Consider the following 24,603-nt stretch of genomic DNA (forward strand, 5'->3'; position numbering starts at 1 on the left):
CCCAAGAGTTCAAGGCCAGCCTGGGCAATGTAGGAAGACCTTGTCTCAACAACAACAATGCAGCAGCAACAACAACAAATTTTAAAATGTGAATGACTTCAGGTAACTGATTCATAGTCCAGTTTGTCCACTTCCCATGCCCTTGTGCTCCCAATTCATACACATTCCTATCTGCTAACTCTTCACCATGGGGGTTTGAAGACTCCTGCTTCCAATAGATTTCAATTTGCCTTGGACTTTCAAAGGTCTTCACTTTTCTGTGCTTTTTCTCCTTTTAAAAGAGGAGATACCCTTCCTCTTGTCCCAGGCTAATTCTTTTTCCTTTTGCCAGAGAGATCCCATCTCCAGCTCTCTTGTCACAAATCTACTCTGTCATTTTTGTTTCCCAAATGCACAGATCTTAATTCTTCCCCCAACCCTAAAGAGACTTCCCTTGCCTTAGATTCTGCTTTAACCCCCTCTTAGTTCCTCACTTCCTATGGTAGACAGGCATCTTAGTTTTTTCTGTCACAGCTCATATCACTGGAATCTGAAATCTTCTAAACACTTTCCATATTTTAATTTTAATTCAATTAACCACAATAAATCATATCCTTACTTAAAACTTTATCTCACCCCTTTTCTGATTAAAAAATACAGAAGTTGGATGTGTTCTCTAGTTTTCATTGATGTTTGAGCTAATTATCAAAGGATAAAAATGCTTGCTCTCAGTTTTTCTCTAGGGTTCTCATCTTCAGAGCACTTGGAGAGGCCCAATAGTATCTTGTTTTGAAGAAGAGTGGAGCCCAGTGATTTATTATTCCCTAACAATAAGTGGCACCAAAACATAGTAGTGAGTTGGGTTTCAGAGTTTGGAATCCCAGCTCCTACTTACTGGCTATGTGATGTAGCACAATGTGCTTATCTCTCTGAAGTTTACTTGTACCATCTGTGAGATGAAGACAAGAAATTCTAAGTTGCATGATGGATTTGAGGAGCAAATGAAATAATCATTGTAAAGCCCTTAGTGTAGTCTTTGGTATATAGCACTCATTGTTAGTAGCAGCTGCTAACATCGAAGCCATTGCTGATATTGTTTGTGCTGCTATTATAATTATTGTTACTACTAATAATGGTAGTGTCTGACTCTCCGTACACACACATATATTCTTTTATAGTTTTCTGTTAGGGCTTTTCTGCTTATTTGCACAGTGAAACTCATATTCTCTGAGATTTTGTTTGTGACCACTTTTCCTGTCCTGTACGCATTCTTTCTAATGGATTTCATCTTTCTGCAGAACATTGACTGCCACTTACATGCAGCCATTTCTGTCAAGATTTGGACTCATAATCCAAATCTATTAGACATAGCCCCTTAGCTGTCCAGCAGCTGCCATCCACTCACTATGTTCTAAATAGAATCTATCTACCTCTGCTATTCTTCTTGTGCCCACATAGTGGTCACAGTATCAGGGACATCAGATGCACAATGGGAGTAACTTTAGAATTCTTTTTTATTCATTGAGTCATTCATCAATCAGGAGCTCAGATACATTGTACTAGGGAATATCACTGTGATGAGATGTCAGTCCTACGTTCTCACAGAATTTGTAGCCTGAAAGCTCCACTTGTCATCAGGTCCTTTAAATTTGATTCCTTAGCCATTCCCAGGATCTACTTGTTATTCTCTGTTCTCTTAGCCCTTCCTTAGTCCAGTTATCATCTGACTATTCTGTATTATTTCTGTCCTTTCATTAATTTCTTTACTACAAGAATGATCTTTTTTCCATGCAAACTAGAGAATATCCCTTTCTTCTTAAAAATCTTTCAATGACTCTTATTTGCTTAAAGTCCTCCAGGATAGAGTTTAAACTCTATGATTTGATGGGAGCCTATATATCCCACCTTGCCTGAATGTATTGTTTTCTTTCTCAACTCTCTGTGCTCTTGTCCTTTTTCTTTAAAATATATTTGGTGACTTCATACTTCAAAAGACAGGTGAAGCCTCATATTCCCCAAAATTCTTAGCACAGCTCTGATGCAACACTTAGACATATGGGAGCTTCTCTTGGCTGTATTCTCCACTCTTAAGCAGAAGAAGCCTAAGTTTATGAGGTAATATTTAACTATATTCATCTTTGTTTTCTAAAATAGTACCAGGAATAAAATAGAAATTAAGTTTTATTGTTTTGTAATGCTAAGGATCAAAGTGGGGAGGCTGTTTTTTGAATAAGTGAATGATATGTGAGCCTGTGTAGTGGATGTGAGTGTCAGCTTACCCCATCTGGAATGAAACACTTTCTTTTACTCATTTAACAGATTTATTGAGCAGTTATTTGATTCCTGTCTACTTTGTCCCAGGCATCAATCCAGTACAGTAATAAACACAAAGTCACTGCTTTCATGGAGCTTACGTTTTTGTGGTAGTGACAGATCATATACTAGAACATAAACAGACAAGGAAATGATCAGATAGTAACAAGTACTTTTCAGAGACTCCTGGTGTAGGATGTTTTGATAGAGAAAGATAGAAACTAGGAAAAAGCATCAGGAAAGACCTCTCTGAGATGTGACGTGTAAGCTTGGAGTTGAGGGATATGAAGGAGCCGACTATGCAGCGATCGGTGCCTAAGCATGTCAGACAGGCAGGAAGCCTGGAGCCAAAACTCCAAAGCAAAAATGAATTTAGAGCCAGGCGTGGTGGCACACGCCTGTAATCCCAGCACTCAGAAAGCTGAGATAGAAGGATTGTCATCAGTTCGAGGCTGAGCCACATAGTGAGTTCAAGGCAGCCTGAACTACATAGTGAGATCCTGTCTAAAAACAAACAAACAAACAAACAAACAAACAAAAAAACCCAAAAAGTAAAAACGTGGCCTGTTCTCCAGGAACAGGAACAGAAAGAGCACCAAAGTTATGGCGTTGGTGGAAGGAGAATTAGATGAGATGGGGAGAATAGGTAACGGCTGCTGCTATGAAGCTGTGTAAGTCTGCTCAGGATATGGAATTGACTCCCCATGTAATGGAAAGCTAGTAAAGGTATTTAAGTAGTGGCTGACATGATTTAACCTACATTTTAAAAAGGCCCTTTGGGCATCTATTTTGAGAAAACTTTTTACGAGCTAAGAGAAGAACCAGTGAGTCACAGAAGGAGGCCACCAGAGCTGTCCAGGGAGAATTGATAGAATGGTGGCTTGGACAGTAGTAATAGCAAAAGACAAGGGGAAGAAGTGTACTGAATTGGGACTATTTTGATATTTTGGAGCACCTCTCTCTCTCTCTCTCTCTCTCTCTCTCTCTCTCTCTCTCTCTCTCTCTCTCCCTCTCCCTCTCTCCCCTGGTGTTTTGAGACAAGCTGGCCTTGAACTCATGATCCTCTTGCCTCAACCTGAAAAGTGCTGGGATTACAGGCATATACCACTGCACCCCGGTGGAGGTTTACTTTTAAACTGGAAGAACAGAATGAAGGAATAAGAGCTTTAAAAGAGTAGTTTGATGGGTCTAAATTTTTTACTCACTTTTGTTACTAGGAATTAATTGTTAGGTGGCAAAAAGAAAAGAGTGTGAAAGGAAACTCAATGACCTTGCTTATGGCTGTTGAACCAAATGTGAAGGGGGAGAAGCATGCTGTTTTGGTATGGAGGCTGTCCATGGGAATACTGGGTATTTCTCTGAGAGGGGAAGTACCCTAGCTAATTAATATGCCCAGGGAATAGACACCAAAATAGACTGGCAAGAGATGCATAACATCTACCCAAGCCAGCAATTTCAGAAGTGAAGATGCCAATATAAGAATTGGAATTTTTCTTTCAGGTGCATTAATGACTCCTGGATTTTTTTTTGTATAAGTACCGCATGCTAACCAATTGCGCCACTGGAGCATGCTCCTGGATTTTTTTCTTTCAGGTGCATTGATGTGAGATGTGGAGAGATCATTTGGCATGATTTACTAAAATCTGAAAATATCTAAGAGAAGATCATCTAGCTGCCTACTGATGCATCTGTACTCACCAAACAGGGAAGTGTGGCTGCCTTAAGGACAAAGACCATTAGCTATCTTTGAATTCCCACTCACAGTTTAGCCTAGTGCTTGACATGCACTAAACCCTAGGCAAATATGTATATACAGCCTAGTTTTGAGGGTACATTGTAAATTAGTTGCAGAAGAGGTCCATGGAAGATGCTTCTCCTAATGTTCATTCCCTGTAGTGCTGAGGACCCCTGAGTCTCATGTTGCCATCACAGTATTTTCTGTAAGGACTGTCCCCATGTGACAAAGGGTGCAACACTGTAAAGAATTATGTAGAGAAAGAATTTCCTCTTTCTACACACTTTCATTGTTTCACAGTCGTCAAAGATAATGAAAATTGGGTTGCAGTGAGTCATGGCCCTCTGGATTGCACACACTCTCTCACTTCTGTCCAGAACTGATGCAATTCCTTTAGAGATTTCTTGGAAAACAGTGACTTTTTTTGTCTCTCAGAAATATTACTTGGGATTATAGCCAGAAAAGTATAGGTTGGCTATAGTCCGATTTAGCATGTGTTGAACTACTTTTTCTTTATTATTTTCTTCCACAGTTCTCTTTGATGATGTTTTTGTCATACTACTGTAGTCAGTGGAAAGCAATCCAAAAGTTAGTACATAAAAGATTTTCTACATTTTTCCCAAATACTGGCTCTAATTGTAATGAAATATGAGAAAGTGTAATTTTTCTAGACTTTCATGTCTGTACCATGGCAGGGAAATTCCCATGTAAATAAGTTTTCTTCTTTCTTCCAGAAAGAAGTTTATTACAAAGAGACTTATTAGGTGCCTCTGGGAGTTGATGAAAGTCCTATCTCTTTGACTCATGTGCATAACTCAGTTGGAGTTGATTCTGCAGTTGTGGTGGCGATGATCTCACTATTTTATTTTATTTTATCTTAATTTTTTGGTACTGGGGATCCAACTCGGGACCTTGCACTTGCAAGGCAGGCAGCAGAACCACTGAGCTAAATCCCTAGCCCGATCTCACTGTTTTATACCTCATGTCTACACTTTCATTTATATACTGAGGTTGTTCCCCTAATGAAGAAGTCCTAAGACATTGTCATATGTCTTTTTCCCCTCTCTGTAAGACACACATCATAGTCTTCATACTTTGGCATGTGGTACTGAGTTAGTTGAACCCAAGATGGTCTGACTCCAGGTTGTTACTGGCACTTGTTTGACGTTCACAAGTACATTTGGAAATGACCATGCTTAGCTGAGACCTTCAGTCAGCAGTATGGTGTTCTAGCAGGGGACTTGATGGCCACAGTCAGGATGTGGATTCTGCTGCTCTTTTGCGTCCCAGGTAGAGACACAGCAATAGAAACTTAGGTAAGATACTATAAGGTGTTAACAAAAAGATAAGCTCTCTTAAAATGTCTCCCTCACTAGACTACCATGGTAGCATTAAAGTGAACATTTTGGTATGCAGTGCTGATATTCAAATCCAGGGTCTTGCACATGCTAGGCAAGTCCTCTACCACTGACCTACATCCCCAGCCCTCTTTTACTTTTTTATTTTGAGACAGCTTCTCACTTAGTTTTCCAGCTTGTCCTCAAACTTGTGGTCTTTCTGCTTCAGCCCCCTGAGTGTGAGGACTCCATGTGTGTGCCACCACGTCTGGCTAACTAGTCTTTCAAAGCATGATTGTGTTCTAAGGCAGTCAGAAAACAGAAAACTTTTCACTAAAAACAAAACAAACAAACAAAAAACCCAGTGACTATTCATTTGGGCCTACAGATGCTCAATAGGTCACAAACAGCAGAACAAAGCATGACCTTCATACCCCAGCTCCAGTGCTGGGGGTGGGACCAAAAGCCTTGCACACGTGGGGCAAGTGGTTTCCACTGTGCTGTGCCCCAGCCCCTTGTAACTGTCTCCTTCATTCCATTAAAACTTTGGGTCCCATCGTTGCACAGCTGTACATATAGGCATGTTAATCATTTAGGTATTGTCTGTCTAAAAGCTGTCGCTACAGGGTTGATCAGCCCTAAGTTTGTATAACCTAGCTCATCCCCTTCAAGATTGAGGACACTGTGCTCACTTTGGCAGCACATATGCTAAAATTGGAGAACTGAGGATGGACACCAAGGTAAGAGCCTTACAGGGACATTCAAGAATTGACAACGTCTCCAGTCATTGCTTTAAAGCTACAGTCACCTTGGATGCCAGCAGAACCTCCACAAAACGGCCTGCTCCTATTAGAAACAGTCTTCTCAGGGAAACAGGATTAACTGATAAGGAAGTCTCCAGAGCTATCTTTCAGAACCAGATAATAATTAACCAGTCTTTAGTCCACGCCAGCAAAACAAACAAACAAACAAACAAACAAACAAACAAATACTGGTCTCATTCCTCTGTTTGGGCCAGCCTGATTCTCCTCACAAAAGCTGTGCCTGATTCAGCTCTTCAAGCTGAAGTCCCTTCCCTGTTTTCTCATACTTTCTAACTATGCCTAATAAACCAACCTATGCCTCTCACTTTCAACACTGTATACAGAGCATGCAAGGTATGTTTGTTGAAAGTTCACTTGCATGGCTGTATGACTAAAATAACACCTAAGAAGAAGAGGAAGAATATTGCAGGAAAGGAAAATTGTGAGAGGAGAAAAGGCCACATTTGTTCTGGAGGAATTGAGCAGCTGATTCATTCAGTTGGATGTGGAGCAGGGGAGTGACAAATGATAAAATTAGACAAGCTGTAGCCTGCCTGTCATGGTAACAATTTGGCATTGGGAGCATGGGGAGGGAGAGCAGGGGTGTGTAGGGTGAAAGGAAAAGGAATCATTAGCAGGGTAGATTCCAGCTGTAAATGAGCCATTATGAAAAACCCCGTTGGAATGAAGCAACCAGCTACGAATTTTCATGCAAGAGAATATGGGGAAAAAGACATTGGCTATGACACAAGCAGCAAAACTGGACAGCATATTTAAAATTGATTTTTAAAGACTGTAGGTCATCTGTTCACATTTTTCTCAGGAGGGCAGAAAAAGTGGACACAGAAGGACTCTTTGAAGAACAGGGAAAATCACATTGCTCTTTGGGGTAACTTTAGCATAGTTGGATGAATATAAGATTGTCTTTCTTACTTGTAGCTCATAAAATAATATGACTAAATTGAAATGGAGAAAGTACCACCTTAGATTTATTATTTGACTTACTTGCTTTTCTTTATTGTATTCAAATATAGACCAGTAACCAACCAAATCTTGACAGCCCAGAATCTTTCCTTAGCACACATAATTCCAGGGGACACCAGGAGGCATTGTGCAGTTTGCACCCCCTGTCATTATATACAATTGTCTTGGTGAAGTGGCTCAGGTCCTAAATTTTATTAAGTTATCTAGTTATTTTCTCCTAATAATCACCCCTCTCAATTTTTCTAATTATAGCTTAAAATCAGAAAGAAATATTAATATTAACAATATTTAATTTTGCACTTGCAATTAAAAAAGTATTTTTGGGTACAATAGTTCATTTATTTCTCACAAAACACCCTAAATGAATGATCACTAGCCTGTCGTGCTACTGGGAGGTGGTGAAACATTTAAGAGGTGAGGAGTCATCATGGGAGGAAGTGAGGTCATTGGGCTCTGCCTTTGAAGAGGGTATTGAGGTCCCAGGCCCTTCCTGTGTCTATCTTTGCTTCCTGCTACCATGTGGTAAACAGGCTTTCTTCACCATGTGCTCTGGCCATGATGTCCTGGGCTGCCACAGACCCAAAGGAATAGGGCCAAGTGATTGTCGACTGAAACCTCTTCAACTGTGAGCCATGATAATCTTTTCCTCACCTAAGTTGATTGCCTCAGGTATTTTTTTCACAGCTGTGGAAAGTGGAATAACATTTTTATTTGAGGAAAATGAGAAACTGACCCACAAAAGCTAAAAGGATATATAAGTAGTAATCTTTTTTTGGGCATCCATTTTATGCTAAATCTGTCACATATACCTCACTTCACAGAGCTGGTAAGTATCAAAGCAAAGATCCACCGTGGTTCTCCTGGTGATTTTAAAGTAGTACGATTTACGTCACAAATCAGCCTACTGGCTGTATTCATCCACTTGAGAAAACTTTGAGTACTGCCACAAAAATTAGAGTTCATCCTCAAAAGATTGAAAAACAGCTGACGTTACTCTCCTAAGACAATACTATTTCCGTTCCAAATCATAAAGTCACCCAGCACAAAGATCTGAAGGGCACTTTTTTGGTTTTATTTTTATTGGGGATGAAGCTTATTTTTATTTATAATTTCTCTGGAGGAGTTTAAGCCCTGAGAGTTATAAATTAACACTGTTTTTATATATCAGACATCGCCAAACTGCCCCGGATATTTTGTTATTAAAATGAGTCCTGTGGATGAGATCATTTTATTTAGTTACATTGCACATGAGGGGAATCTATTTAGAATAAATGGAAATGAATAATTAATGAAAGAGAAAAGAATATTATTCTTATTTCCAGATACACTGTTTCTTTTTTCCTGGCTTCTCCTCACTTCCTTTATCTGCTGTCATTTTGAACCATTCACTCTCACAGATTACTTCTTCCTTTTCCATTTGAGTTCCTATAATGGTAGCCCAGTCACAGGCAAGGAGTCAGGGGTCTCTGAAGGAGACGGCATGGGAAACCAGAACATGTTGGTCCTTCCTCGGGAGAAAGGCAGTATGGAGTCATAGAAAAACTCCACTTTTCATTAATGGATCAGCCATGCTGGAAATCAGGAAAAAGGCCCCTCCAGCATAGCAGAGCCAGGTATAATATCAAACAGACTCCACCCCCACTCCGTGGATTGACAATTTCTGATTTTTTGCATTAGTTAACTTGTTAGTACAGTGTTGCTGCTCAAAGTATAGTCTAAAACCCAACACCAACTGGGAACCTTAAGATCTCAGAATCCACCAAAAGCCTGCAGAATTGGAACACGTATTTTAATAAGTGGTTTAGCTGATTTTTATGAACAATATAGGATGTCTTCTTGTCCAGAAATACATTTATCCCTTTCTTGAAACTATGGCACACATTCAAGGGACATCAACAAAGATCACGTACTATACTTAATGTACATGGTAATTGTTTTCCGTCATACAATTAGGCTTGCTAAGACTGAGAAAACATATTTAATTTAAAGAAAAAAGTTGAACTATTTTACCTATGTTTTTAACATTCTGTATAGATCAGTAATTTACTCCAACATCAACCAGAAACTTGTCTCTTGACAATTTCTAGAATGCTTTGTATAGCTTGTTAGGCAAAAATAAACTATAAATTCTCAAATTAAGAACAAAACAAAACAAAACCAAACAAAGGTAGTCCAGGAAAATAATTTCTTCTAATACTTCTCTAGCTGTTTTCACTATTTGTATGCAGACTTTCTTAAAAACTGAGCTCTCTAAGAGGCTGCAATGATCACTTGGATGCTTTGCATGAGTCTTTCTCATTTGGGATTTTGTTGATCAAACAATAACTTCATATTTCTATTTTTCAACATTTCAAAGTTACATTCTTTTTTGAGTCTCAGAGACTCTTAAGATCCTTTGAACATTTTTTTCTTGTGATTTTAAGTTTAAACCAAATTTTTGGGTTTATGCTACCATTAATTCATCCAATGAAAGTTCTGTCACATGCAGCTTTTAGTTTACAATTAAAATACAATAGGAAAACTTCTTGGATTTTCTCAAAATAATTTAATGTATTATTGAGGCTTATTGCTTGATATTTTACAGGTTTGGATATTGAGCATCAGTATTTATTTGTAAGTCTGAAGTTCATGGGAAAAACACTTAAATGTTCCTCTTAAAATCATCAAAAACAGTACTTCCTTCTCTATATACTTTAACATGACAGAATTTTCTGAATGATCAATTATATTTATATGATAAATCAGTAATCCAGGGAGGATTCAATAAGATAAAATCTGTTATTCTTCAGTGTATGTGCTGCCAAAGTGAGCACTAAAATCTTTTATTCTTTAATTCCTATTATTATTATTTTTTCTTTTTCTTTTTTTGGTACTGGAGATTGAACTCAGGACCTTGTGCTTGCAAGGCAGGCAGAGGCACCACTGAACTATATTCCTGGCCCTTTAATTTCTATTATTATTTTGCTTGACTTTATTTTTGTTTTTAAATATTTGATCTGTCTCACAATAGTTTATTCACATATACAGGCTTATTCACACATGTGAATATGAAAACCTATACAAAGGGCTAGAGCATTTGACTTCTATTCAGGTACTTAACCATTAGCTAGAAATAATATTTATACAACACACACTAGGTATAGTCACTGTACTAGAAACTACAGATGCTCTAAAAGAAAAATTTTTTAAAAAGGTCTTTGGCTGGAAGTGATAGTGCATGATGTTATCCTAGGTACTCAGAAGGCTGAGGCAGAAGCCAGTGTAGACAGCTTTAAAAAATTCTGTTAAGAAAAAGTATTTAGGGCTGGGGATTTAGCTCAGTGGTTCCGCCGCCTGCCCCACAAGTGCAAGGACCCGAGTTTGATCCTTGGTACAAAAAAAAAAAAGTATTTGGCTTGACAGTACTTCTCTAGATAAGGAATATAAAAAAGAAAAAAACGTGCTAGAAAGATTGATAAAAAAGTCACCATAATATAAGATGATAACATATAATTTACTGAAATTAAATTACTGGAGGTTTACTATGGCAGAGTATGTGCTTGATGTTGAGCTCTGTTTTATTTATGATAGCTTCATTTAACAGATAAGAAAATTTAGAATGGACAACATCAGTAATTTAAAATTGGTATTTAAATCTATATCTGATGTCTTAGTCAATTTCTCATTGCATTTTCTCAAAAAACAAACAAAACAAAACAAAGCAACAACAACTAAAACCAGAAACTGACACCCATAACTTAAAGGAGGAAATGTTTATTTTGGCTCATATTTTCATTTCATAGTTGGCTGGATCCAAGGCAGAAATGGCATGGTGGAAGAGTCCAGTAGAAGAAAGCTGATCACACCATAGTAGTCAGGAAGCAGAGAGAGAAGGGAGAAACAGAGAGGTAAATGTATTCCTCTAGGTCCTGCCCCAGTAACCTGCCTGTTCCAACCAGGCACATCTCTTAATAGCACATTCAGGTGTGGATTCATCCCCTAATGAGTATAGTGCCATAATGATCCAATCACCTTCCAAACACATAGCTCTAAACCATTCTAGCTCTAAACCATAACATTCTGTTCTTGGTTCCCAGAAGGCTCATGTCCACCTCATTCTGCAAAATGCATAAATCCATCTCTAAGAGTCACCAAAGTTTTAACAATTTTAGCAGTGCTGAAAAATTCAAGTCCAAAGTCTCCTCTGAGATGCAAGGCAAACTCTAATCTGTGAGGCCTTATAAAAATCACAAAGAAATTTAACCCCAATATCAAATGGCATAGGGTAAACATTCCCATTCCAAAAGAGAGAAATGGGATAGAAAGAAATGGGACCAAAGCAAGACCGAAAACCAGTAAAACAAGCATTAAGTCCTGTAGTTCCATGTCCTGCACCCATGGCAAGTTGCGGCAAGATTTGAGTTCCAAATAGCGTGGATGGTCCTGCCCCTATGCCATTGCTGGTTGCAGCCTTCACAGCCTCTCTTTTGGGGTGGTTCTGCTCAGTGATTGTGACTATCCTCAGAAGACCTTCCATATTTCTGGCTTTTCCAACTTACTATGCTCTCCACTCTGCGTTCTGCTTTACTCACACGTGCACTGCCCTCTGAGAGCCACACTTCCTGGCCTTCCAGGGTTTTTCCTGAAATTAGGGTGAAAGCCTCCCTGACCCCACAATTCTTGCATTCGATCTTCCTATTAAACCAGCACCAGGTAGATAACGCCACGTTCTGCCACCAGCTTGAGCAGGAGCTGGGTTTCCTTGGATAATGACTGCAAAGGCCTCCCCCAGTTTAGATGGCTGAGGTCTGGGAACCAAATTCCAGGGAACTAATCCCTATGCAGCCCTTATTGAGCAGGTACTTTAGAGTTCTCTTCTCAAAGCAAGGACTTTCAAAGAAATTTACCTTTACCCTTTCACATCCTTGAGCCAGTGATGTCTTGCTGATACCTGACATGCTCATAAGGGATCTTTTCTATTCCCCTGATGCGAAGTACCTGGAGGGTTTTTTTTGTTTTTCTTTTTTGAGATAGGGTCTTGCTTTGTAGTTCAGGCTGGGTCTGAACTATGCAGCCCAGGCTAGTCTCAAACTCACAGTGATCCTCCTGTCTCTGCTTCCCAAGTGCTGGGATTACAGGAATGGGGCACCACTCCTGGTGCTTTTTTTTTCTGGTACCCGGGATCAAATTCAGGACTTTATGCTTGCAAGGCAGGTGCAGTGCCACTGAGCTGAGTCCCTGGCCCCTTCTGGCACTTTTTAATGCTAATCTTTTTGGCAATTTTGCTCCCCAAGGCCCTGACTTTGTAGGTACTTCCTTTCTGATGAAACTGTACATTTTAACATCTTTTGGCTCTAATATTTGCTCCAGATTTTTACCGTAGATATGACCAGAAGAAGCCAGCAGTACCTATGCCACACCCTCAATATTGAACTGCCTTGAAATTTCCTCTACTAGATTAATTAGTCTAATGCCCTTAGTCTCAGTCTTCTGTAGTCTCAGTTTATGTAGACACATTTTCTGCCAGAGCATAGCATACATGGTCTGCAGCCCAACTGTCAATGGAGTCCTTGTTCCCAATGAAACTTCCTCAGCCTGGCCTTTACCATCTGCATTTCTAGCAGGATTCTAGTCTTCTGAGCTCCAACTAGAATCTCCCATCAAGCTTGACTTGTATCATTCTAGAGGTTCTCTAGCTGGCATCACCAAATCTTTCCAAACTCTTCTCATGAACAATTTCCAAAGGCTTTGGAACCACATGGTCAGGTATAGTTATGGCAATGACTCTGCTTTTCTGTTTCCAAAATCTGTCTTAGTCACTTTCCTCATTGGAAAAGTGGACAAAATATCCAACATGTACAATTTAAATTATGTGAGGTTCATTTGGTTCACATTTTCAGTCCATAGTTGGCTGGCTGCAAGGCAGAAATGGCATGATGGAAGGGTCTGGTGAAGGAAAGCTGCTCATGTCACAGTGGCCAGGAAACAATATGAGGAGAACAGCCAGGGAGGAAGATATACCTTTCCAGGTCACACCTCCAGTCACTCATCTCTTCTTTCTCTTCTCATCAGGCCACCACTCAACAGCACATTCTGGTATGAATTCAACAGTGGATTAGCCCATCACTATACTGATGAGTATACTGTCTCTGTGTTCCATGCACCAAGAGTTTAGTGGGTATGCACACCATGAGAATGCAACCTGATATCCAATATCTTCCTTTTAGAAAAGGTCTAGTATACCAAACTTCTGCTGTGCTAAGATTTTGAGAATACAGTTGGAAGTTCATCCTTGGGGAAGCAGAACTGTTATGACCAGCACTGTGCAAGATCCTAGGAGATACAAAAAAATTACATAATGTCATTTTTGTTCCCAAAAGGGTTCCTATTGGAACATATGAATAGTAAAAGAGTATTGTGTAGCTAAAAAGCATGGATTTGATGTCAAATGTTATGGTTTAGATCTGGAATGTACCCTCAAATCTCATGTGTTTGGAAGGTGATTGGATCACAGACATTCAACTCATCAGGGGATTTATCCATTGATAAGTTCACTAGCTGAATGCACTGTTAGGAAGTAGGGCCTGGTTGGTGGTGAGTCACAGGGGATGTGACCTAGAAGGGTACATTCCTATTCTTGGCTCTTCCCTTTCCTCTGCTCCTCTCTTTCCCATTTCTCTCTTCCCTATTTCTATGACCTTTCATCATGCTGTTTGTGTCTTCGAACCTGCTGGTCAAGAACTGAACCCACTGAAACTGAGTCAAAATAACCCTTGCCTATTTTAGTTTCAGGTGCTGATTACTGTGTACCAGTGAATGGAATCCCACCTAATATAGACTCCAATCCAAATTCAATGCAGGAATTTTGAGGGTAATATAAACATTAAATCCATTGAACATGTCTCTGGGATATTTCTCCTGACTTTGTTTCAATCCAATTTCTATATCTTTAAGAATCAACTCACTCTTCATGTTTGCTGTGAAGGAAACTTTTCCTGCCCTGGTCAGGTAAAGGTTATTAGACTACTGTCTCCTTTGTCTGTTATTACTCCTTGTTTTCTATCTCTCCATAGTACACATTACACCATTACACTGTATGGAACACTGGTGTGTGTGTGTGTGTGTGTGTGTGTTTTGGAAAGAGTTTATTCCTGCTGTTTGGTGGAGATAAATGTATAGCATACATCTCCTATTTGTGTAGATTTACTTGCGGTGTTCAAGGTGCAGACATAATATTCATGAGTGCAAAGACACTTGGGAAATAACTTTTATGTTAGATGGTATGATTTAGTAACAGATTACTCAAATTATTCCATTAGAAAAATTTCAGGATTTAACAGCTCTTCTTTGGGGGGACAAAGATTTATTGGTCAAAGTAGTTTGTTAATGAAGTTAAACTTTTCTCGTGTGTGCTTTATTTTTTCCTGTAATATTTCTGAGAACTCTCAGTGTGCTGATGTGCATTGTGAATCTTCAAAATTAAATTCAGTACACAGCATTTCCTAATCACATGTGGCCATAGAATTCCTTCTCATCCATGTACCATAGAACACAATTTGGAGGCACTGATTTTGTAGTTGAGAGTAGAATATGATACTAAATTAATATAACTGCTTGCTTTTGGACTGCTTCTTATTTTGTTGGGGTTTTAGGGTGTGCTTGGCAAGCACTCTACCCCTGACTACATCTCCGGCGCTTATTTTGGATTATCTTCTTATACTTCAGTTTCTTTGTCTACAAAATATCTCATATTGTTGTTAGCAAAATTAAATTCCCAGGAGTTCTCACTATATGTTAGCAATTACAACTATTAATAATAATATATACAGGAGCTGACTGGTCATCTTCATGTATCCAGTGCTTTGCAGACTATGGCTTTAAAGCTGGGTTGAATTTAAATTGTTACCATATGGCCCTTGCTGGGGGTTTTTTTGGTAGTGCTGGGGATAAAACCCAGGGCCTGACATGCTAGGCAAGCATGTAATGTACCACTGGGGTACTTCCAACCTGTTGTTCTTTGTTCTTTGAACAGGGTCTGAGTCTATATTAGATCAGCATTGTTCTAGTTGTAATCCTGTCTCTTAATGTCTCCTTATAAAAACTATGAATACAATAAAAGAAGAAATGAGATTGAACTAAACAACCTCTAGAGTTTGTCAAAAGACAAATACTACAGCAAATTTAGTTTAAAGATTTAACTGGCTTATGTGCTTCAAGAATCAGTTTCCGATTTGTTTTTTTTGGGGGGGGGATCAAACTCAGGTCCTTGCTCATTTATCTTTTTTTTTTTTTTTTTTGGCACCTTGAACTCTGGTCCTTGCGCTTGCGCAGCAGGCAGCAAAACTACTCAGCTAAATCCCTGGCCCTCTGATTTGTTGAGAAGAGGATGCTGCTGCTTTTAAAATTTTTAACTAAGCAAGTAATTTTTGCAGTGCTGGGCATTGAACCTACCACCTTACACATGCAAGGCAAATGCTCTAGAACTGAGCTTCATCCCCTGCCTGGGATGTAAGCATTATAGGCAAAGAAGGGCAGAAGAAAGCAGAATCAGGGAACAAAGAGTAGATTTCAAAGTTACTGTCCTTGTAAAGATTAAAGGATTGGAGACTTCCTTACCATGCTGGCTAAAGCTGGCTTGTTTAGGGGTTTGGAAATTATTGCTCTCCTGATTTCTTGAAAGGTCAGATAACTGAATTTCTTCTTGGTGATGTGGAGCTTCAGCAGGAGTAACTGCACTTTGGTCTGGTCTGATGGCGCCTAGTGGAGGAGCTCAGTTCAAACTAATGCCCTCCTGTAAATTTTATCTAAGAAGTTTATTCTCCCTTTAACATTCCAGGGTAAAACAGAGGTAATTTTTTTTTCTGGAGTTTCAACACATGGAGTTTTAATACTTTCTATATGGGGTGATGAACACACACACACACACACACACACACACACACCCCTTATTATTCAACACTGAAAACTTCTTTTGTACTTACAAGTGCCTCTTTAAACTCAACATCTCCCTCTACCCGCCCAGTGCTGGAGATTGGACCCAGCACCTTTGCACTGAGCTTCTTTCCCAGCCCTTCTTTTTTTTTTTTTACATTTGAGATAGGGTTGCTAAGATGTTTAGGTTGTTCTGGGATTTGTGATCCTCCTGCCTCAGCCTCCCATCAACATTTTTCATATAAAGGGATTTTGCTTATGCTAAACTGTAATTTTAGTCCACTGTTGGTTACCATGTACAGCTAACTGTATGGTACCATAAAGTAGAATCTAGCCCTTGAAATCATTTTGATACATCTCCTTCCTCCACCTCTATTTATGAGCAAGTGTCACTGTGAGGTGGCTCTTCATGTAGGATTAGGGAACACTGTAGTTCTTTTTTTTTTTTTGGTACCGGGGATCGAACTCTGGTCCTTGTGCCTGCGCAGCAGGCGGCCAAACCACTGAGCTAAATCCCAGGCCCCTGTAGTTCTTGAAATAAGCTAGATTACTATTTTTTTTAAATGTCAAAGGAAAAGTTCACACCTAGTGAAGTATTTGTTTGCAAACTTCACAAGAACAACAAAAAAATTATAAGAAAACTTCAAAGGTTCATGGGCCATAGAAACCAACCTAACACCACAGCTTTCCTAACTGCGAGGCCCAGGGTTATGTTGAGAAGATAGAACAGTGGGCCTTGAGCTGGATGTAAAAATTTGTAAACTAAAGTTATTAAGTTTAATAAATTACAATGAGAGTTACGATCTGGAGAGCCTTTTGACTTTATTTAGTTTCTATCCATTTTTGTAACAAAACATTCTGTAAAATACACCTAAAAATGTGATTTTAAAAAACATTTCCTGCCAGGCATGGTGGCATAAGCCTGTAATCCCAGGACTCCGGAGGCTGAGGTTCGGGGATCGCTGTGAGTTCAAGGCCAGCCTAGACTACATCGTGAGTTCAAGGTCAGACTGAACTACATAAGGAGATCCTGTCTCAAAAAAAAAAAAAGTCCTTAAATCAGTATTTATAGAGACTTCAGGAGTACGTTTTGGGCTAATGCTAACAACCATGCATTACAAATCGAAAGTGAAATTAGTTTTAACCTTTTGTTTCAGTTAGTGGCTAATCACTGGAAACACAGGTTTGGTGTTTCAAGCAATGGTTAAATTTTAAAGACAAAACGTACATTTGAAGTTTTCATTTTCTTTTTCCTTCTTTTTTCTTTTTTTAAAGGAACCAAGCAAGGACACCTATTCCGAGGGCACCTCAGATCGACGGAGGCAGCGCCAGCTCCAGCCCAGGGCCCAGCCCGTCGGGTTCCGGCTGCCGGCGCTGAGGGCTTCCAGGAAGGGCGAGCGCAGGTCCCGGGCGCCGTTTTGGTCTGGCAGTAGCCGGTGAGTGGCCTCCGATTGCCCGCTGCGGTTCCCGCCACCGGCAGTTTGGGGCAGTAGGGCGGTGGCGGCGGCGGCGGCGGGGTGGGGCGGGCGAGGCGGTTCTCGCGGCCCGGAACCGCGCGGGGTTGGGGACCCAGGCCCCCAGGCTAGCGGCTCCAGTGCTGCTTGGGGTCGGAGTCCCTGAGATCACGTAGTCCCCAAGGACGCACCCGCCTCTGGGCCGCGTAGCCTTCTTGGGGCCGTGGGGACCTCCTCATACCAGGTTGTCTGTTTGCTGCGCCTCATTCGGGAAATTGAAACTTAAAGTGATTTATGTTTCTCCACTGTTTTCTTGGAGTGTCTCCAGACAGTACTCAGGGAAACAGATTTCTTAAGAAGATTATTCTCCTTGTTAGGCGTAGAGTTCTGCAGTCTTGTCTCACTTATTGTAATATGCAAAGTTTTTTGTTTTGTTTTTGTTTTTGGTACCGGGGATGGAACTCAGGACCTTGCGCTTGCAAGGCAGGCGCGGCGCCACTGAGCTACATCCCTGGCCCAGGTTCTCACTTTTTATTTCATTTTTTGAGACAGGTTCTTGCCATGTTGCCCAAGATGGATAATCCACAACGATTTACATATTTAAAAGACAGCTGAATAGCAACCTGAACTCAATCTAGAGCAGTGCTAGCGAACCTTTTAGAGACAAGTGGCTAAACTGCGACCCAAAACTCATTTATTACAAAGTGCCAACACCACAATTAAACCTGACTACTGAGGTCTTAGTTTAGAAAAAAGAACTCATACCTTAACATCTTTTGTCTTAGGAAAAACAAAACAAAACAAAACACCTGTGCCATAGGTTTACTGTTACTGATCTAGAGCCTTAATTCTCCTTTGCAGTATATTCTAATATTTTTCACAGGTTCTTGGGATTAGGAGGTGGACATTTTTGCAGAGAGTTGTCATTTTGCTTGCCACATGGTGCATTGAAGAAAAAAAAATACCATATGTATATCCCACTCAGTGCAAAGCAGGAAATTATTCAGATGGTAAACATGCTGAAGAAATGCTGGGGGTATTATGGTGTAAACTAAACTGAGAGCTTTTAATATACACTTGAAATATTGGCATTGTGACCATAATAATTTTAAGAGAAATAAAATAATGTTACAGTTTCTGTCTTCTGGAAATGTAATAAAGAGGACTTCATATGCACAAGATGTCCTATACTCAAGTCAAAATTCCACATGATTCTAAAAATTGAGTATTTTCAGTGTGCAAGGTTGTACTGTGCAGGTGCTTTGCAAGAAGAACTGGACACAGATACAGAAAAACTACTCAAAAGAGTTAAAGGAAGGGGAAGTAACATTCTTTGGGGAAATCAGAAAAGGCTTCAAGAACTTGGAAATTGTTTGGAGTGGACCTTCAAGGATATCACTAGGTGCAGATTAAGTTTGAGAAAGGAGGAAGAATGTGAGACATTCAGGGAGCAAAAAGGACCCTGCAAGGAACCCTCTAACTTGGTGTTATGGCTTGGATCTAGATGTCCCCCCAAAGCTTCATTCGATCATAGATGGGGCTTTTCCAGAGGTGGCTGGATCTAGAATGTGTGACGTTGGAATTGATACATGGTGCAATGCTAGGATCAAGGGCATTAGGATTAAGGGTGTGAGTGCTACCCACCCTATGTAGCCTGGATAACATATAAGGGATAGAAAGAGCTGTGGCTGTCCCTTGTTGCTTTGCTACCTTCTGCCTGCCATGAATTGTTTTTCCCCTGTAATGCCTGTCTGCCATGCCACACTGCCTTGGAGCCAGCCGATTATGAACTGAAACCTCTACAGTCTGCACTAGATAAACCTTCCCTCCTTTAACTTTGGGTGATGAATATTTTGTCTCAGCAACAAGTAACTACGACACTTGGTTAGTAAGTTGTCTAAATGAGATTGGTGGATAAGTTGGGATTAGACTGTGCTAGATCTTGCATGCACATCATTAGGAAGATCCTGCAGTTGTTGATGCATTACGGATATATATGTGTATTTGTTTTTTTTGCTTTTTGTTTTTTTTTTTTGGTACCAGGATCTAACTTGGGTCCTTGTGCTTACACAGCAGGCAGCGAAACCACTGAGCTAAATCCCAGGCCCCTGTGCATTTGTATGTATATGTTATGTATATACATACAAAGAGATTCCTTGTTTAACAACCTACCTGTTTAGCCACTGCTTATGACTTAGGTGCGTTTTTCAGACTTATGACCTATTTTCTTTTTTTGTACCATGTACATCTTGTTTACATGTAGCCTTAATGGTTTCGTACAGTGCACCTGGTTTATGTAGTGCTGTAATTTTTGCAGATTGCACTGTACAGTACTGTACTGCAATTTTGCATTCTATTATGCATTACAGTACTGTACTTAAGGGTTACACAAATAGTGCTGGGGATTTAGCTCAGTTGGTGCTGCTGCATCCGCCTTGGAAGCACAAGGTCCTGAGTTCAGTCCCTGGGACTGAAGGAAAAAAAAACCAGTTACACAAATAAAAACAAAGTCATCAAGTTGGAGTTTTCTTTGACCATTTCTTTGTTCTGAATATTGTAATGTACATACTACATACAGTTCCTTATTTAGCAACCAGTTCACTTTACCTAGTCACAAGACCATAACTTGATTGTTAAACAAGAAATATCTATATAGAGTTTAAAAATATATCCATATTTATCATCTCAAACCACCTCAGACTTACAGGAATGTATAGTAAAACTTTTCTCTGAACTATTTGGGGGATACATTTCTAACCTATCACTCTGAAATACTTGAATATACACTGCCAAAAAAAGACGTGCTTCTATATTACCATAATACAGTCATCAAAATCAAGAAATTAATATTGATGTTTACTACCACTTAATCATCAATTTCAATTCAAATTTTACCAGTTGTCTCAATATCAGAATCATGAATTGCCCTTAATTGTGATAGCTCTTCAGTCACCTTCAATCTGAAAGTTTTTCTTGTCTTTCCTTGGCTTTCATGATCCATTTTTTTTGAGACAGGGTCTCGCTGCAGGCTGATCTTGAACTCAGTATGTAGTCCAGGGTGGCCTGGAACTCACGGTAATCCTCCTGCCCCAGCCTCCTGAGTGCTGGTATTACAGGCGTGGGGCACCATGCCGACTTAACTTGATACTTTTAAGAGAACAGACTAGTTGTATTGAAAAATGTGCCTAAATTTGAATTTGTCTGATGTTTCCTTGTGCTTAGTTTCAGATCATGCATCTTTGGCAGGATATCATTGAAGTCACACTGTTACTAGTTACATGCTTTTGACTTATCCCATTATTTACTTTGATTATCCCATTATGGTGACACCTGCCAGGCTTCTCCATTACAAAGTTACTCTTTTCCACTTTGAAATTAATTGGTATTTTGTTGGGAAGTACTTTGCAACTAATTATATTTATTCTTTCTTTACCGAAATTTCAATTTATTAATGTAGGTTTAGACTCAGTTTTCTATTTTGCCAGTGGCTTTAATCATTAGTACTGTTACTTATTTTATTTAAATTTTTTTTTTTTTGTGGTACTGGGGATCAAACTCAGGACCTTATGCTTGCAAGGCAGGTGGCTGCACCACTGAACTAAATTGCCAGCCCTTCTCTTTTTTTTTGGTACCTGGGATCAAACTCAGGACCTTGTGCTTATGAGGCAGGCAGCGGAACCACTGAGCTAAATCCCCAGCCCTCTTCTCTTTTTTTATTAGTACATGTTTGTAGTACAGAATGGTTACATTCCTTGTGGGGAGCTGGCACATGCACATAGTACACCAATTCCTATTTCATCCCCTTTCCCTTCCCTCCCTCCCACTCTATCCATCTTTTGATCCCTTTCCTTTTTTTTTTATACATGTTTGCAGTACATAATGTTTCCATACCTTACGTGGAGTTGGTATGTGTATGTAACACATCTCAATTCTTTCTTCTCTTTTCCCTCTGTTCCCTTCCCCCTTCCTCTATCTCTTGATCCCCTTCCCATTTGAGAAAGATCTATCTCCCTACTTCCTATTATCTTTTAGTTTACTTTTTATTTATACTTTGAGTTTCTCATGTAAGAGAAATCATGAGATATTTAAGCTGGTGTGCCTGATTTATTTCTCTTAACATTATGGTCTCAAGATGCCTCCATTTTCCTAAAAATGACTCAAATTTATCTTTCTTTATGTGTAAATACCACATTTTCTTTATCCATTCATCTGTTGATGGACATATAGGCTGCTTCCAAGATTTAGCTGTTATAAATTTGCTGCTACAAACACGGGTATGCATGTATCACTGTAATATGATGTTTTTAACTCTCGGGAAGATACCTTGAAGGGGAATAGCTGGGTCAAATGGAATTTTTGGTTTCAGTTTTTGGAGTAATCTTCATATTGAGTTCCATAATGTTTGTACTAGTTTACATTCCTACCAACAGTGTAGAAGCACCCCACCCAAAGCCTCATGAGCATTTGTTATTTGATTTCTTGATGATTACCATTCTTTCTGTGGTTAAATGGAATCTGTTTTGTTTTAATTTGCATTTTTCTAATGGCCAGCAGTGTTGAGCATTTCTTCATATATTTATTGGCCATTTGTACTTCTTCTGTGAAGTGTCTATTCATTTTTTTTGCCAATTTTTTGTTTGGGTCTTTTAGTTTTGGGGGGAGTCTAATATTTTTGAGGGGTTTTTTATATTAAATTCTTTTATTGGTACATTGTAGGTATACAACACAATTACATTTCTCATTGGGAATTGTACCTTTACATAATGCATCTTGGTTCTTATTTTTTCCCCATTCCTAGCCCTCCCTTCACCCCCTCCACCCTTCCCTATTTACAAAGACTTTATTTCCATTTTTTCCATTTCTCAACATTTTTCCTTTCCCTTCTTTCCTTTCCCCTGTGCCTCCCACATCCCCTACCCCTTTGGACCTTTTCTTCCTATTTTGCATTATCAATTATTCATTCTAATCATTGGTACATTTTAGGTATACAATAAAATGACATTCATCATTGGAAATTTGCACCTTTACATAATCTCTCTTGGTTCTTATTTTTTCCCCTTCCCCTGCCCTCCCTTCACCTCCTCCACCCTTCTCTATTTACAAAGACTTTATTTCCATTTTTGCCATTTCTCATCATTTTTCCTTTCCCTTCTTTGCTTTCCCCTTTCCCTCCCACTACCCTTTTACCCCTTTGGACTTTTTCTTCCTATTTTACATTATCGATTATTCATTCTAAACATTGGTACATTTTAGGTATACAATATAATGACAATCATCATTGGAAATTTGCGCCTTTACATAGTCTCTCTTGGTTCATATTTTACACCCTTGCCCAGCCCTTTCAGCCCTCTAGTCCTCCCTATTTACAAAGATTTTGTTCCTATTTTTCCATTTTCTCATATTAATCCCATTCCCTTCTATCCTTTCCCCTAGCCCTCCCACTTCCTTCCCCTTTGCCCCTTTTCTTCCTATTTCACATTACCTATTATACATTTAGTCCTTATTTACACTTTCAGTTTCTCACACAAGAGAAACTATTTGGTATTTACACATGTGTGTCCTATTTATTTCACTTAAGAGTATCACCTCAATGTGCATCCACTTAGGTATAAATGTCTCTAATTTCTCATTTTTTATGGCTGAGTAGTACTCCATTTTATTTTAAAAACCACATTTTCTTGATCCAGTCTCCAGTTGATGGGCATTTGGGTTGTTTCCAAGTTTTAGCTATTACAAACTGCACTGCTGTGAACATGGGCGCACATATATCACTGTGGTATGAGTCTTTTAATTCTTTGGGGAAGATCCCCAGCAGTGGAATATCAGGGTCAAATGGGACTTCCAGTCCTAGCTCTTTGAGGTATGTCCATACTGATTTCCACAGTGCTTGCACCAGTCTACACTCCCACCAGCAGTGGAGCAGGGTTCCTCTTTCCCCGCAGCCCTACCAGCATTTGTTACTGGTTGATTTCATGATAGCAGCCATTCTTTCTGGAGTGAAGTGGAATCTCAGCATTGTTTTCATTTGCATCTTTTAATTTGATATGATCCCATTTGTTGATTCTTGATATTTTATCTTGTGCACCTGGGGTTCTGTTCAGAGAATCTTTGCCTATGCCTATAACTTCAAGGATTTTACCTTTTTTGTCTTCCAGCAGGTTAAGTGCGTTTGTTCTAACATTTAAGTCTTGATCTCTTTATTTTATTTTATTTATTTATTTATTTTTTAAAGTCTTGATCTCTTTTGATTTTAGTTCAGTATATGGTCAGAGATATGAGTCTAGATTAAATCTGCATGTGGATAGCCAGTTTTCCTAACATCATTTATTAAAGAGGCTGTTTTTCTCCAGTGTATGTTTTTTTACCCCTTTGTCAAAGATCAAACAGTTAAATGTGCTTGGGCTTGTTTCTCCATTCTCTGTTCGGTTCTTTTGATCCTCTTGTCTGTTTTGTGGTAGTATTATGCAGTTTTTATCACAGTAGCTTTATAATGTAACTTCAAGTCCGGGATTGTGATGCTTCCTCCTTTGCTCTTTTTACCCAAGATTGCTTTTGCTATTTTGGGTTTCTTCTGGTTCTATATGAATTTTAGGATTATTTTCTCCAGTTCTGTGAAGAATAAATACTGTTGGAATTTTGATTGGAATGATATTGTATCTGTATATAAATTTTGGAAGTATGACCATTTTGCCTATATTGGTTCTGCATATCCAGGAGCAGAGGATGTCTTTCCATTTTCTGATGTACTCTTAAATTTCCTTTTTCAGAGTGCTGCAGTTTTCTTCGTAGTGCTTTTTCACTTCCTTAGTTAGGTTAACTCCTAAGTATGTAATTTTTCTTGGTGCTATTGTGAATGGTATTTTTTTCCTAATTTCTTTCTCAGTGAGTTCATTATTATTGTACAGGAACATTATTGATTTTTGCATTTTTTTTATCTTGCTACATTACTGAATTTGGTTATTAATTCTAAGAGTTTGGTGGAGTTTTTTTGGGTTTTCTATGTAGAGGATCATGTTATCTGCAAATAATGATAATTTTACTTCTTCCTTTCCTGTATGTAGCCCTTGTATTTTTTCTTGCCTAATTTG

At 39.2% G+C, this 24,603-nt stretch overlaps 1 protein-coding gene and 2 long non-coding RNA genes across 3 annotated transcripts in view; 2 read left to right on the top strand and 1 right to left on the bottom strand.

The window, feature by feature from the left end:
• Nucleotides 1-12,903, top strand: part of LOC147828421 (uncharacterized) — a 25,090-nt gene extending 12,187 nt beyond the window's left edge. Inside the window, exon 2 of the long non-coding RNA XR_015450829.1 lies at nt 3,886-12,903. This is a non-coding gene — a long non-coding RNA (uncharacterized LOC147828421). The remainder of the gene's footprint in view (nt 1-3,885) is intronic.
• Nucleotides 10,889-17,435, bottom strand: LOC110346747 (uncharacterized). The gene is made up of 2 exons (XR_002390966.2): nt 17,290-17,435; nt 10,889-13,463 (listed from the first exon to the last, which is right to left on the bottom strand). It is a non-coding gene; the product is annotated as an uncharacterized LOC110346747 (long non-coding RNA).
• Nucleotides 17,349-24,603, top strand: part of Nmi (N-myc and STAT interactor) — a 33,603-nt gene continuing 26,348 nt past the window's right edge. Inside the window, exon 1 of the mRNA XM_087210049.1 lies at nt 17,349-17,497. The gene's annotated coding sequence lies outside the window, so the exon portion shown is untranslated. The remainder of the gene's footprint in view (nt 17,498-24,603) is intronic.

Source organism: Heterocephalus glaber, unplaced genomic scaffold, assembly GCF_053883595.1.
Source record: "Heterocephalus glaber isolate CG9 unplaced genomic scaffold, H.glaber_assembly_v1.0 deba00001097, whole genome shotgun sequence".
Classification (NCBI taxonomy): Eukaryota; Metazoa; Chordata; class Mammalia; order Rodentia; family Bathyergidae; genus Heterocephalus; species Heterocephalus glaber.